The sequence below is a fragment of the Ambystoma mexicanum genome, chromosome 9, assembly GCF_040938575.1.
Source record: "Ambystoma mexicanum isolate Mex_15411 chromosome 9, UKY_AmexF1_1, whole genome shotgun sequence".
NCBI lineage: Eukaryota > Metazoa > Chordata > Amphibia > Caudata > Ambystomatidae > Ambystoma > Ambystoma mexicanum.
The window spans coordinates 1,438,750,963-1,438,764,512 of record NC_090931.1 but is presented as its reverse complement, the minus strand read 5'-3'; positions in this window follow the sequence as shown (position 1 = coordinate 1,438,764,512).

Genomic DNA, 13,550 nt, shown 5'->3' with positions numbered 1-13,550 from the left:
CCAGCACACAGCATGCCCAGCTAGGTTCTGCCAGCAAGCTTCCCAGGTGGGAAGTGCCAGAGATTCTCTGAACAAAGGGCAAGGCTGTTGCCTGCAAACACTCTCCTCAGCTTTGTGCCATCTGCCTAAAATGATACAAGCCCTATGAAGAAGCTAGGAGGAGTGCCACAACAAGCATCAACCAGCATCCATTTTTTTAAGGACATTTTGGAGGCAGTCGAGCCTTCGAACTGCGACTGGCTGTGCCACTGACTGTTGTCATGCTGCAGTGTCTAAAGCCATCCGAGACACCTTGACAAGAGTTCCCGATCCAGCAGCCAGCACAGAGACAACGATTCTTGACCCCGAGCCACTATGTAGGCCAGACTCTAGCAGTCTGTCCAGTCTCACTTGCCAAACTGCCTGCCGCCTGATACCTGCAGCTGTCTCCCATCTTGAACTATGTCGCAGGTGCTGCAAAGCATGCTGGAACCGTCTCGATGCTGTCAAGCATCAAGATCATCTCAAGCACCAGGTACATTGTGGTTCTGTCCCCCTGGTCCTTCTCCGAAGGCCCCTAGTGAGATTTATGACCCCTTTCTACTTTGGTGCTGAAACCAAATAACCTTGAACAGTTAAGACTGATTGCTTTACCAACTCCCCTCTGGTCAGTATATGGAGTGGACCCCTTTTCTTTGTGAAACTGTCTGTCCTCTGTGTTCCTTTACATTGTGGGTTGTATATTGTAGTGTGCTAGAATTGTCTGTTGTATTAATAATAAAGTAGATATCTGTATACAATCTTGACTGGACAGTCCCTTTTATCATTGGGTAATAATTGTATTTTTGCTGTGTTGCAACTAACCAACGATCCATGACCTTGCGGAGATAAGCCTGCAGTTCCATGCACATTACCAAAATTGGAAAAGAAGGTTTATAATTTACTTGTGTTTCCATTCTGTTCAGATCCCTTCAGGTCTAATAAAGGTGTGGGGCTGATTGATGGTTTAGAAACCGATATTCTTCCCTGGACCACATGTGCTCTGTCACAGGGGTCCGGGAAAGGATTGGTTTGGCAGCGAGTGGGATTAGGAAACGGGCAGCAGAGGCTCCCTGCTGCCTCTCCACATTAAACAAATAAAATAAAAATGGTTCCCCTGGGGAAAGGGCTAGATAGATGCAATGGCAAAAGAAATGTGCTAGCGCCTACAGCCCAAACTGCTGGCCAGAATTTCCCCAGATTTGCAGCAGGAGCAATGGCTTGGTCCAGAGAGCGTGCATTTGTAAATTGGGTTCAAATCTGTCCAGCAGCTTTTCTTAAAACAGCCAAAAAGTAGGTCCAAATAAATTATTGATATCTGGATCAGTCCATGGACTCACTTCCCTATTTGCTCCCGGACAATCTCCTGGACCAGTCAGAGGCTGGCGTGATGTCCGCGGACATCGTACTCGCCCAATGACTGGATGGTGAAAAACGTGTGGTGCGTCATATTTTTGGAACCGGCCGCCATGTTGTATCTGTAGACAGCCGCCAGTGTCTGCGGATAGCATAGTGGGGAAAGGAGTCTAAAAACATATTTGGGGTTATTTGGTGGCTGAAAGAGGGGCTGGAAAGGGTGGGGGTGTGGAACAAAGATGATTTGGAGCTGTTTTTGTAGGTGAAAAAGGTGGATGCAGGTGCCGTATGCTCCGCGGATAGCACAGTAGTCCGTGAATAACGCTGTGAACGAACCGCTTTCAATACATATTTGGGTTATTTGATGACTGAAATAGGGCATAGAAAAGGTAGGGGAGTGGAATAAAGATGATATGATATGGCATTTATAACGCGCCTATACACAAGTGTTTTAAGGCGCGACGAGGCAAGGGAGGGGATACAGAGGGAAGACAGCGATCCTACTAGGCCAGGTGAAATTGAGATCACACAAGTGCAGGGGAGGGAGGAAGGGTAAAAGTGTGGGGGAAAGGGGAGGGGGCAGTGCAGTACATGGGATAACAGTAAAACACATAAGGATAATACATAATAAATAAATGCGGCCATCTGAAGGCAAGTGCAAGGGTAAGTGCAGACATCAGGTGTCAAGTGCTAGTAAGGGCTGTAGGGATACAGAAACAGTCCCCGAGTGCAAGGGTTGCCAGGAGGGTAGTGCAGGTATGCAACTGGTGGGGAGGGAACCTGGGCCAGAGATCAGAGGGTAGGCAGAAAACCAGTGCAATTTCAGAATTAGCCAGGAGATCAGCAGGGGAGAGGAGGAGAGAAAGCAGAAGCAAAGAGGAAGATGTTGAGAATCTTCCGTAACCAGAGATGGTTCTCCTGTTGCCTTTGGAGCAGGCGGCAGGCCAGTCTGTCAGAGGATGTACCGGAAGCATGCCATTTCCTCTCAGCACCCTGCACTTGTGTTTAAGGGTGACGAGGTCTGAGTCGTACCATGATTTGCACTTGGCTTTGGGCTTAAAGCGGATCCTCATGACAGGGGCAAGAACATCGAGAGTATCAGATATAGCAGAGTGGAGCATGGAAAAGGCTGTGTCAGGGTGTGAGTCAGCCAAGGGGGTCGGGGGGTGAGAAAGTGACGGCGAAAGCTTCAACTGACACACACTTCATGGGTCAGAATACGAGAAGGTAGGTGGCAGTGCTGGAGTTGGCTTGGCCTGAGGGGTAGAGCGGGTAAGATGGGAGGAAAGGAAAAAGTGATCACTCCAAGAGAGAGGAGTGGTGAGAGGGGAAGGTCTGAAGAGATCAGAACATCCAGAGTGTGCCCTGCAGAGTGAGTCGGGCCAGAGGGGAGAATAGAGAGAGAGTCACAGAGGTCACGAACGAGTCCAGTGGAAGGACAGGAAGCATCCAGGTGGATGTTAAAGTCTCCAAGAAGGAGTTGTTGAGTGATTGAGACCAGGAGTGAAGAGGAGAGGTCCGCCCACTCAGAGAGGAAGGAGGAGATCTGACAAGGTGGCTGATAGATGGTAGCTACAGTAAGGGAATGGCCAGGAGAGAGAGAGGGAGAGCCTCCAGACGAGGCATTCAAAAGAGGAGTAGGCCTGCATAGGAATGACAGAGGCAGGAATCCACTCAAGGAAGATCAGGGCGACACCCCCTCCAGAACGGTTGGTTGTGGGCGCAGAGAGGATCTTGTAGCCATCAGGAAGGAGAGCGTCAAAGCTTGTGACAAAGCTGGCTGTAAACCATGTCTCGGTGAGACCGAGGACATCGAGGTCAAGTTCCTCCGGGAGACGGTAGATGTCAGAGGAGTGTTTGACAGCTGAGCGAGAGTTTAGAGTGGCATTATGGAGAAGGTTGCCGTCCTTGAAAGACTTCCGGGGAGGGGTACAAATCAGAGGTACGCCCTGCAGAGGTGTAGAAGCAGCCCAATGGGGGGCAAGAGGAAGAATGAGACGGCAAGGTAGCCAAGGAGGAGACAGCAGGGGTAGGCAAGGAAGCCATGGAGGGAAGAGAGGGGACAGCAGGAGAAGAAAGGAAATTGATGAGGCACGGGAAGCGTCTATCAAAGAAAGTGTCTATCAAAGAGGAGAAGGTTGGATCGAGGGCCTTGGACCAAGATGGTACCATTCAAGTAAACATTAATGATGACCTTAGAGGACCTTATGTAGGGAAACAGTTTTTATAGGTCAAAAAGGGTTTGCAGATGCCGCTGAGTCCGGCCTCAATCTCAGTGATCGTATCACTGGAGATATAAAATGTGTACATTAGCTCCTGCTACTTGCAAGTACTGCAATATGTGCAACTTTGTTTCCCTAAATAATGCCTTCTAGAGCCCTCTACTGCTGTGAATCTAATGTTCTGCTTGTGAAACGCTTTTTAAAACAGAGTGGGAGGAATGTGTCTGCCTTTGGCCATTGCTTGTGTTTGGAGCAGACTTCCTGCTCCTGTTAAACTTGAGCTGGACTTCTTTATGTTCCCGAAATATTTGACCATTCAATTTTTCTGTTCCTGTTTTACTTAATCTTTTCTCTACTAACTTATGCCACTGCAACTGGGGGCCTGGTTCCTCATGAACATTACAGATTGCAGGCTGTATATTTAGTCGCCGCTAGTAAGCCCCTGCCCTCTTCAGCACTGCCCTTGCGGGTCTACCGTTTGGTGAATGTGTGACACACTCTTGGGACTTCTGTGCCCCGGTAGGTAGCTAGCGGCCACCTAGTTTGGTATGTCTTAGCACTTTCCTTCTGGGCTTCGATGAGCACTTGGTAATGTCTACTACTCTTTCCATTCATGCACTTGTTTTACGGCACAATGCATATGTGCATTTAAAGCAGCCGTGTGTACAATTCTTTGGGATAAGCAGCTGAAATGCATACACAAAAGATTGGTAGAACATCTTTAGCAGCAGTGTAATATGTTGATAGGGATTATGTACATTTCTTTTACTGACTGGTGGATATATGTGTGAATGGTTTAAAGCAGGCAATGAGGGAGTGTTACACACATAACACGGGCTGCCGTGGGTGATGGTGCAATCCGGGTTTTGTAATAAGGCATGGGCTAGACAGGGGAATGCAGAGACTGTGGATAGTCATGAAGGGCAATGGATTATGGTATCAATGGCATTTGTGATGTCATCTTTGATGTCCTGGGTGTTAGTCTTAGCAGTGCATGATGGTGGCACAAGTTATGGTTGCTTAGCTTACCATAAGAGCTTTGGATAAAGGCGCTATATAAATAACACATCATTATTATAACCAGCACATTTCTGGGGGTTTTCAGTTTTTCTTGTAACCATAAGGTGCCTTTAACCAAGTGTTTTCATTAAATATATATATATATATATATATATATATATATATATATATATATATATTTATTTTTTAATATATCTTTTAAGAGCACTGTCAAATTGGAGTGCTCTTTAAAGCAAACTTAAAATACTGTTCTAATGTAAAACATGGTGTACATAATGCTGAATATTTGAAATTTCGCGCTCAAACATGGCTCCCCCCCAGACCTCCGTGGTATGGCTTGTACGAAGCAAAAAATATGCACCATCCCTTCTATATCATGGTGCGACACTCAGGCTTGGTCACCTCCAAAAAGGGGTGCTCCAGCCCGTACTGCTAGATCACATCCCTTTTGCAAGACACTGCAAGCAACCCAAGCCATGTTTCAGACTCCTAGACCACCATCAGGGAGGGGAAGCCTGTGTCTCCTTCCACAGCAAGCTCGGGACTCACATCTGGGAACACCCCTCCCACTCGGGGTGATGCATGCAACACTGAAGAGCGATGGCTGGAAAGATTCCAATGACTCGAAACCACTGGCATCGCTCTGGGCAACCCTCCAGACCCCCTTTTTTGAGGCAATCATGCCATCACAGAAGGGGAAAGACCATTTGCAAATCAGGCTTTGCTGATAGGTCTGGAGGGTTGCCCAGAGCAATGCCAGTGGTCAGGATTAATTCAAAGCCTTCCAGCAAATTAACCTGCAGTTTGATTTGTGCAGTAACCCCGAACCTACCGGTTGGGTGGTGCCTCTACAGTATAGTGGGAAAGGAAATCATTAACACTTTCACATCCAATTCACACTTTATGGAAATGCTCCCCTCCATTTGTTCTCACTGTTATGATATCTCAATAACTTCCTTGCTAAGAACAAAAATACCTAGGAGTACTTCCATGTTAACTTGGCCATCAATCCTCATCAGAGCACTGTCGTACTCTGCCTTTTACCTAGGGATACAATCCGCGGGCGGCGGGTGGGGTGGGGGAAATCGGCTTTACACAGAGAGAAATTAAAACAAGATTTGCCTAGTACAATTTCCAAAGAGAACTTCAAATGAAGACCAAAATCGTTGATTTTTTCCAGAATGCTTTTATTTTAGAACACGTGGTATGCCTACCGGCAGTCTATTTTTAAAGCATGCTCCCAGCTTAGAAACACTACCTTTTTGTGCAAGTTTTCAGTCTCAACAAATAAACCTGTCCTCTTGTTTTTCTATGATTAACAGTGTCATTAAAGAGACTGCAATGTATCTCTGATTAATGTATCTTTATAGGTGATGCAGCATCAAGTGGTGGTCCCCTTATAGCAGGGGTTCTCCAAATGCACTGGACTATGACTCCCATGATCCATCACCATTGACTATGCTGGATAGGATTGATGGGAGTTGTAGTGCAAAACATCGGGAGATCCAACGGTTGCAGACCCGTGCCATATATGATCATAGGTACTCATTGTTTCCAAACACAACGCACCCCCCTCCACACCCCTAAACACTCTCCACAGGAGTATTCGAAGGGTTTGTCTCACAGTGGCTGGTTCCATGCTTCTTCACAAAGCTTGGCATTATGTTATTGAGGTAGGAGGCATATGTGTGCCTTGTTACGCTTTCAGCTGCACAAGCAGGTTTCCCCCCAAAGCATCCCTCAGGGGCTGATTTGGGATTTTCCTATACATTATTACTGGGAGATTACTGGAAATGCCAAGTTTACTGGAACCGCCAAATCGTGATCGTACTGGACATGTCAAACTGGGATCTTAGAAATTCAAAGTTTACTGGGAAGATCAAAGGGGGAGCTTAGTGGGAATGTCAAACAGATCACTGGCAATGTCAAGCTTAATGTTGATGATAAACTGCAAGTTTACTGGACATGTCAAACTGAGAGCTTACTGGCAATGTCAATGGCATCATGTCATATGGAATAAGGGCACATTTGGAGTCTGCCATAGGTGCCTTGGTTGTCTGCTCCTTCTGTAACAAAACCAATTCCCCCAAAAGCTTGACATGCACAGGTGGTTGCAGTTTCTTGGCAAGCGCTGCAAGTCTAAGGACTCGACCGTCTGCCTAAGAAGGTGAAGAGACCACCTGGAATTTAGGAAAGCTCTGAACACATATCTTTTCTGTTAAGTAATTACTTTGCAACCACTTACTTCGACTTCTTACGGCATGACTCCAGATTCCATCCAGCATGACTCCAGATTTCATCCAGCACTGGGAAGCAACTTGGGGTCGATGTGCTCTATAATTCTCTAACATAATATGACATACCAGACAAGGACATACGCTGTGCTAACATACTGGGACGGTCAAACCATGAGCTTACTGGTAATGGCAAGCTTAATGGAAACAGTGAACTGTGACATTACTGTAAATGGCAAACAGAAAGCAAACTGGGAATGTCAAAACAAGGCATTCCTAGGATTACTGGGCATATCCGTGACATGTTATATGACATGACATAAACTGACATGATATTGGCATAACAGTGTGCTGGCTGGGTACTGGGTCTGGAGCTGCTGGAGGGCCCTCTGGATTCAGTTTCTTCCTCTGTCCCATGGGAGATGTTTTGGGGAGGGATCTTGCTTCCCTCTTGGAAATCCTGGCCTTCCTTCCCTGGAAGACGATGTAAGGTAGACTGTACCTTCAGCCAGGGTCCAATGATGACTTCTTCAATATGCTTTTGGCTAAGCCTTCAGATCTGCCAAAAGGGGCTCAATCCTCTTTTAAAGTCAATAGGACCACAGCGATTGGTGTAGGCTAAACCTACCTTAATGAACCAATCCTGGGTCCCCATCAACAAACTCCTGCATGCATAAGATCATAGCCAGAGTGCTTTGCAACAGAAAAGGTAAAGGTGTGAACACATGTAATACTAAGTTATGTTATCAAAATATATAAAGCGCATGTTCAACCGAAGGCATCAGGGCGCTCACCTAACAGATAGAAAATCAAGGCACGACCAACCATACAGGAAATTCTCACCCGAGATATTTGAATCATCAAAGATGATTAAGAACGAAAAGCTCTAGAAGGCGCATACAGAGGGAACTTGGCTTGAAGACAGACAGCACCAAGTTTATAAAAGCCTCTGAACGATGCAAAGCGACTTGAACATCACTCGCTTCTCAACGGGGAGCCAGTAAAGCTGACGAAGAGGTGACATATGGGAACCGAAGCAAGGTCGAAGTACTGCTCGTGCCGCAGCATTTTCCAGTAGCTGCAAACAGTACAGAAGGTACGCCGGTTGGGAGCGATAGAGAGTGTTGAAGTAATCAATACTGCTTGGCACCAAAGGGGCCACCACAGGAGCAGGACATTTAAAGGGGATAAAGCGTAGGACTGTCCGAAGAATAGACTGAAGAGACCTGATCATGCATTGATAGGGAGGAAGATAGTTTAATCCCCAGGTCTCTAACAGAGAGGGGAAAGGGCCTTGAATGGAGGGCCAGAAATCAGGGGTGCAGAAGGACAGAGGGCAGCAGGAGCCAACGACCAACACCTCCATCTTCGCACCATTCAGCTTCAGCAAGTTCTCGGCCATCCACCTACCAACCTCCTCAAGGCACCCCCTAAGTCTAGCAACAGTATCCGGTCTGGCAAGATCCACACGAAGAATAATCTGCTTGTCGTCGGCATAGGAGTAGAACATGAAGCCATGGGAGTGGATAAGGCCGAAAAGTCGCTGAATATAAATGTTGAACGGAGTGGGAGAAAGTGCAGAGTCCTGAGGGACTCCACAATACAGCCAAACAGACTTAAAACAAAAAGGAGAAAGATAGACGGACTTAGAAAGATCAGCCAAAAAGTCAGTTAACCATGCAAGAACCTGGCCGAAAGACCTGCAGAAGACAGCCGGGCAATCAGGGTGCGGTGGTTTACGGTGTCAAATGTGGCCAACAAGTCTAATAGAATCAGCACCCCCAACCCACCCTGTTCTACCAGGTGAGTACAGTCATCGACCACAGACACTAAAACCAGCTCAGTCCCCATACCAGGCCAGAACCCAACTGGAAGGGGTCAAAGAATGTGGATGATTCAAGAAAGGAACTGAGCAAGGAAGAAACCAAAGACTCAAGCAGCTTCATAAAGAATGGTAGAAGCGATAGAAGTGTCAGTATTAATTGCCATTGTAATACATAATATATCTGCAGTGATCTCCTTAAGTAGAGAAGGAGGAATAGGAGCAAGAGGTGAAGCAGATTCCAATGTATGAATAGCAGCCAGAAGTCTCACTCATCTTCCTGACTGAAGTGGCAGGTCCTGATTGAAGCTGCAGTGAGACCATACTTTATGCCCACGCCAAACCACATACTCGTACCTTCTGAATGGAGTCCCCCTGCGGGGATGACTACTGTAAACACGCAGTCCCATACATGGCATTTCCCTGTCAATTGATACTGAATGTGGGATCTAGCTTCAGGTTCACACAGTGCATATAAAAGGGTGTTTGGGTTTCCCGTCTCCTTTGTTCACCTCTGCAGCCAGACCACATGTGGGCCGGTTTGAATTAAACTCTGATTAGTATGCAAATACTGCCACCATCTACGGGGCTCAACAAAAGGTCATGGCGGATCCATGGAGCCTTTATTAGTAAGGCTGGCCATTGCAGGGTGGAGGTTAGGCACTCCCCTTTCTAGAGATGCATTGTGTACTACACCTGTGAGATCCCAACTAATATGACAGGGGGGTTGCACCTGTAGTCTGTGTCCACCCCCAGAGTACATAGGTCTATGCCTATGTTGTGCGGTGAGCATAGGAAAATGTGTGCGGGTTAGCCCCACACAATTTCCGTAGGTTGATCTACCATCATACAATTTCATTTAGTATTTCAAAAAAGCACAGGCGAGCGCAAACCCAGCGTGCAGAGGGTCGAACTCCTCACATGCAAGTCCACGGAAACGTATCTTCTTCAGTACACGTTAGAGGGGATACTTTTTAAAGCATTTCTTTTGCTTTTCAAAGGATTAGAGCATGGATTGGGAAGCCCAGACCAACCCGCTACCTGCTAGATAAAATGCGGCAGGCCAGTGTACCCTGATTAACAGCATTTATAATCTGCCAGGTATTTATTTGTGATCCGATTCACGCCTCGCACAGCAGGAGTCGCGCCAGAGTAAGGGTGCAGAGGGAGCCCGTCATTTGACCAGGAGCACACAAGCTTTAGTGAGCTGGGGAGACCGTCAATCAAAAGCAGATTTGTTGGCATGCAAAATCAACAATATTGCCGTTAGTCCACATTTAGTCCCAGGTTGTACATTCCAACCTGCGAGCTGCGTCCAAAGGATGCATGCGTAACTTCCCGTTGTCCTGAGAATGGGTCTGTGGACAGCGTCTGACTAGGATGGGAGGGAGTGGGGGAGGGGCAGCCGGAGACAGGAAACTGGAGAATGTTTGTTTTCACCCCTAACAAAACATTGAATTTTTCGGCGGTCAGATATCGAAGTGTACAAAAAAAAAATGTTCCCCGGCTGCCACTCACCCTGCCCCCCGCCGTCCCCATACCCACTCTTGCTCCCCAAATAAACCCTGCTCCCCGAGTGCCGACTTTCCTGCTTTCCGCAGTGTTTTACAAGTGTACCATCAACACTGAAAGAAACAGTATGCTCGTCCTTTTTGCATAGACTTGCATAATAGCCTGGCAATTAAGGGGTTAAACGACCACCATTCCTTTCAGACATTGACCCCGACAGCACGCAGCTTTATGCAACCTCTCCTTTCCAATCACCCACCAGTCCCATTTATTATGGGAAATGCCCAGCACTGTAACCCCCACCCCCATTAGCATCTGCTCGCACAGCTGTGCCTGCAGTCACTTCACGTTACTCGTGCTGAATTTCGGAAAGACAAGCACCGGTGACGCACCGCGGGGCGTGGCTTGGCGGCGGCATGGGAATGGTGGTCATTCCCCGAGCTGGCTGCACACAAACACAAGCGCCCAGTGTCTGCGAGGAGCATAGCTCCAGCAAGGTGTGAGGCTAGGCGTTTCCCAATAGGCCCCAACTACAGGGGGGAAGCGAAACCGAAGCTACCCTTCCCGGCCATCCAGGAACAGTGCACTGGGTTACCAAAAAGTAAGGAGAACATGGTGGACCCTCCAGAAAAATAGAGGGACGCCGTTCCCGTTCGTTTCTGCCGACTTCGATCTCTTTTAGCTGTTAACAATTGGATTAAACAAGGAGCCTCGAGCCTAAGTTGCGCTATTGGCTTGTGATCTTTTCGGAATTGGAGGGGGCAATTATTAGCCCCCGCCGTTGGAGGAAAGATTCTTAACCACTGGTCTCGCCCCGGCTTTGCGGCCGCCTGCATTAACGTGGGAGTCTTGTACAGATGCGGTTTCAGTAACCAGGGCTCTCTTAACCCTGTAACCAGAGGCTGGTGCGCTGAGGGGCCTGCATCGCTAGCCACATCGTCCTCAGTACACGGCAGTGATGTGCAATCAAACAAACACTGCTTCCCCGGAGGGAAAGGGGGATGCCATGGCAACAGCATCCCGGGCACGCCCCTTGAGCGCTGCAACGATGGCAAACGTTTCCGAGTTCGCCACAGGTGCAACAGTACACACGGGAGTGCAAAGACAGACCCGGACACTATGTAGGTGGCATTACGCCAAAGCAGGCTGAGATTTGACCAGCTGCACCACGGGGGCTTTCCTTGGATCTCAGCAACTCTATAGCCGTGTGACACAGAGATCAGTACAGCACGAAACCAGCGGCAGGGTCCCACCCTGCAAAAAAGGCATGAGTTGCAAGTAAAACAGGCGACCCCAACATTCGCCTGTCCAGCAAGGAGACTGGCGGAGTGTGCTATGTGAGGGGGATAACGGAGGGTGGTGCAGGGCCAGGGAGCAGGTGCATTTTAAAAAGATTCGAAAAGACTCAGCTCTTTCTGGAAAAACACAAGCACAGAAACAGCCAAATCCGCAGACAGAAATTCGGGTTTATGAAATCCTGTAAGAAACAGCCAACCTGTGGCTCCCTGTGGGACTGAAACATTGGCCAATCAGGATGCTCAGAACGGAGGCTGTATTGTACAATACAAGCCTGCGCTGCAAGCAGCCTAGGTAACCAGGGCCCCCTTCCATGCTGCCCCTTTCCCCTCACAGCACTCGCGTAGTTTGCTACGCAAGTGAGATGATGATGTTTTTTTTTAAGTACCTTTGTTGTGTGGCCCGACTCTACGGCAGTGCTGTCCGTGAAGTCTGTTTTCAATGTTGATGACATCAGAGTCATCAACACTGAAAACAGACTTGGGGGGACAGCATTAAACCACACCAGGCCATGCAGCAAAGACACCATTTGCATCCGTGTAGGGAACTATACGGGTTCTAATGGCAATATGGCCAATTAATTGTACAGGAAGAGACTTTATAGGAGAATGACCACCAAGTACAGACATCCATTCAACCCAGGAAAAGGCAAACGCCTTCACTTTTTTTTTTGGTAATCCTTATTTTGACTTATTGTTTCCAGCAATGTGTACTTGCTGTCTGCATGTATTCCCTACATATGGGGATTCTTTCCATAACAGCCCATCAAAGTGTTCTCTCCTTTGGGAGGTTAAGTTTGGTGCAGACAATGTTGGCCTGACAAGTGCAGAGCAATTGCCAGGCCAATTCTGTTAAGCCTTCTAGAATCGCTGGAACGAGCAAGACCGATAGCCTTTCTCATGAGCTGCGCTCTTCCCAGGGAGTCCACTAGGCCTCATCAATTCACTGCGTGCGCGTGGTGAAGGGCTCAGCAACAGGCATCCGCCGGTGTTTCAATACTTATCCACAAATGCCTTGAAAAAGACCCATGGTGGGTCGAAACACCTGTCGGCTGAGTATAATAAATCACCAACAAATATAAAGCGACAAGACTGCTCCAGTTCTTTGTAAAATCTGTAAACAATCATACAAAGAGTCATTACTTCAATGAACCAGCACACGGGTGACACTGGTTCTTCAACCAAAATTCACTCTATCCCTCACCAAGAAAGAAGAGCACCGTCTTGTAAGAACCCCCTCACCGGCAGCAGGTTCGACTTACTTTCATAAGATCAGCGCAGTGGTCTGCGAATTCTAGTGCTCTACCCACACTGCATATAAAATCATTTAAAGGCAAAGCTTGAATCAAAGGCCCAGTGGAGGGTAGCCCCTATTTTTTCTGGTCTTTGCCACGGATGCACTTAACGTTTTCCTTTAATTTACTTTCTATAAAGCACTATTTTTAAAAGGCAAACGTTTCATGCTCAGAGTAAGCTTACTCAAAGTTAACGCTTGGAAACGCCTGAAGATGACCTTCAACTACAAGCAATGTCAATTCCAAGTGTTTTGCTGATACTGTTCATAGACACTCTTAATTATCTGCAGATAAATGGTAAGGAGGCACATGGAGGAGATGTGTTTTGCTCAAGATCACACAATATTTTCGAAGATCTGTATCTGAACTCATACATCCAGATTCCATTGTTGGGAAATGACTGAACCACATCTCATTCCAGCCACTGATCTCTTTAAGGGTACTACAGTTTGACTATTTTTTTAGTAGAACAGACCCTATATCAAGCATGAAAAATAACTCCAGAAAAGACAGTGCCAGCCAGACTGCTTTCATTTGAAGTAACATTTTAAATCCAAGCAAAAGGATATAGATATAGTATTAACCGGGTTCTCTTCTGGCATTCAAATAGCGAGCGGTCGTGTGAACTCACGGTCGGCATCCAAAAAAAGAAAGGCCAAGCTGGACCTGTAACTTATACACTGGACAAGGTGCACCGAGCTAGCGTACCAGCGAACCACATGGGATGCACACTGCGGCAATAAAAAAGAAAATATGCATTAAGCAAATGGACAGGTGCA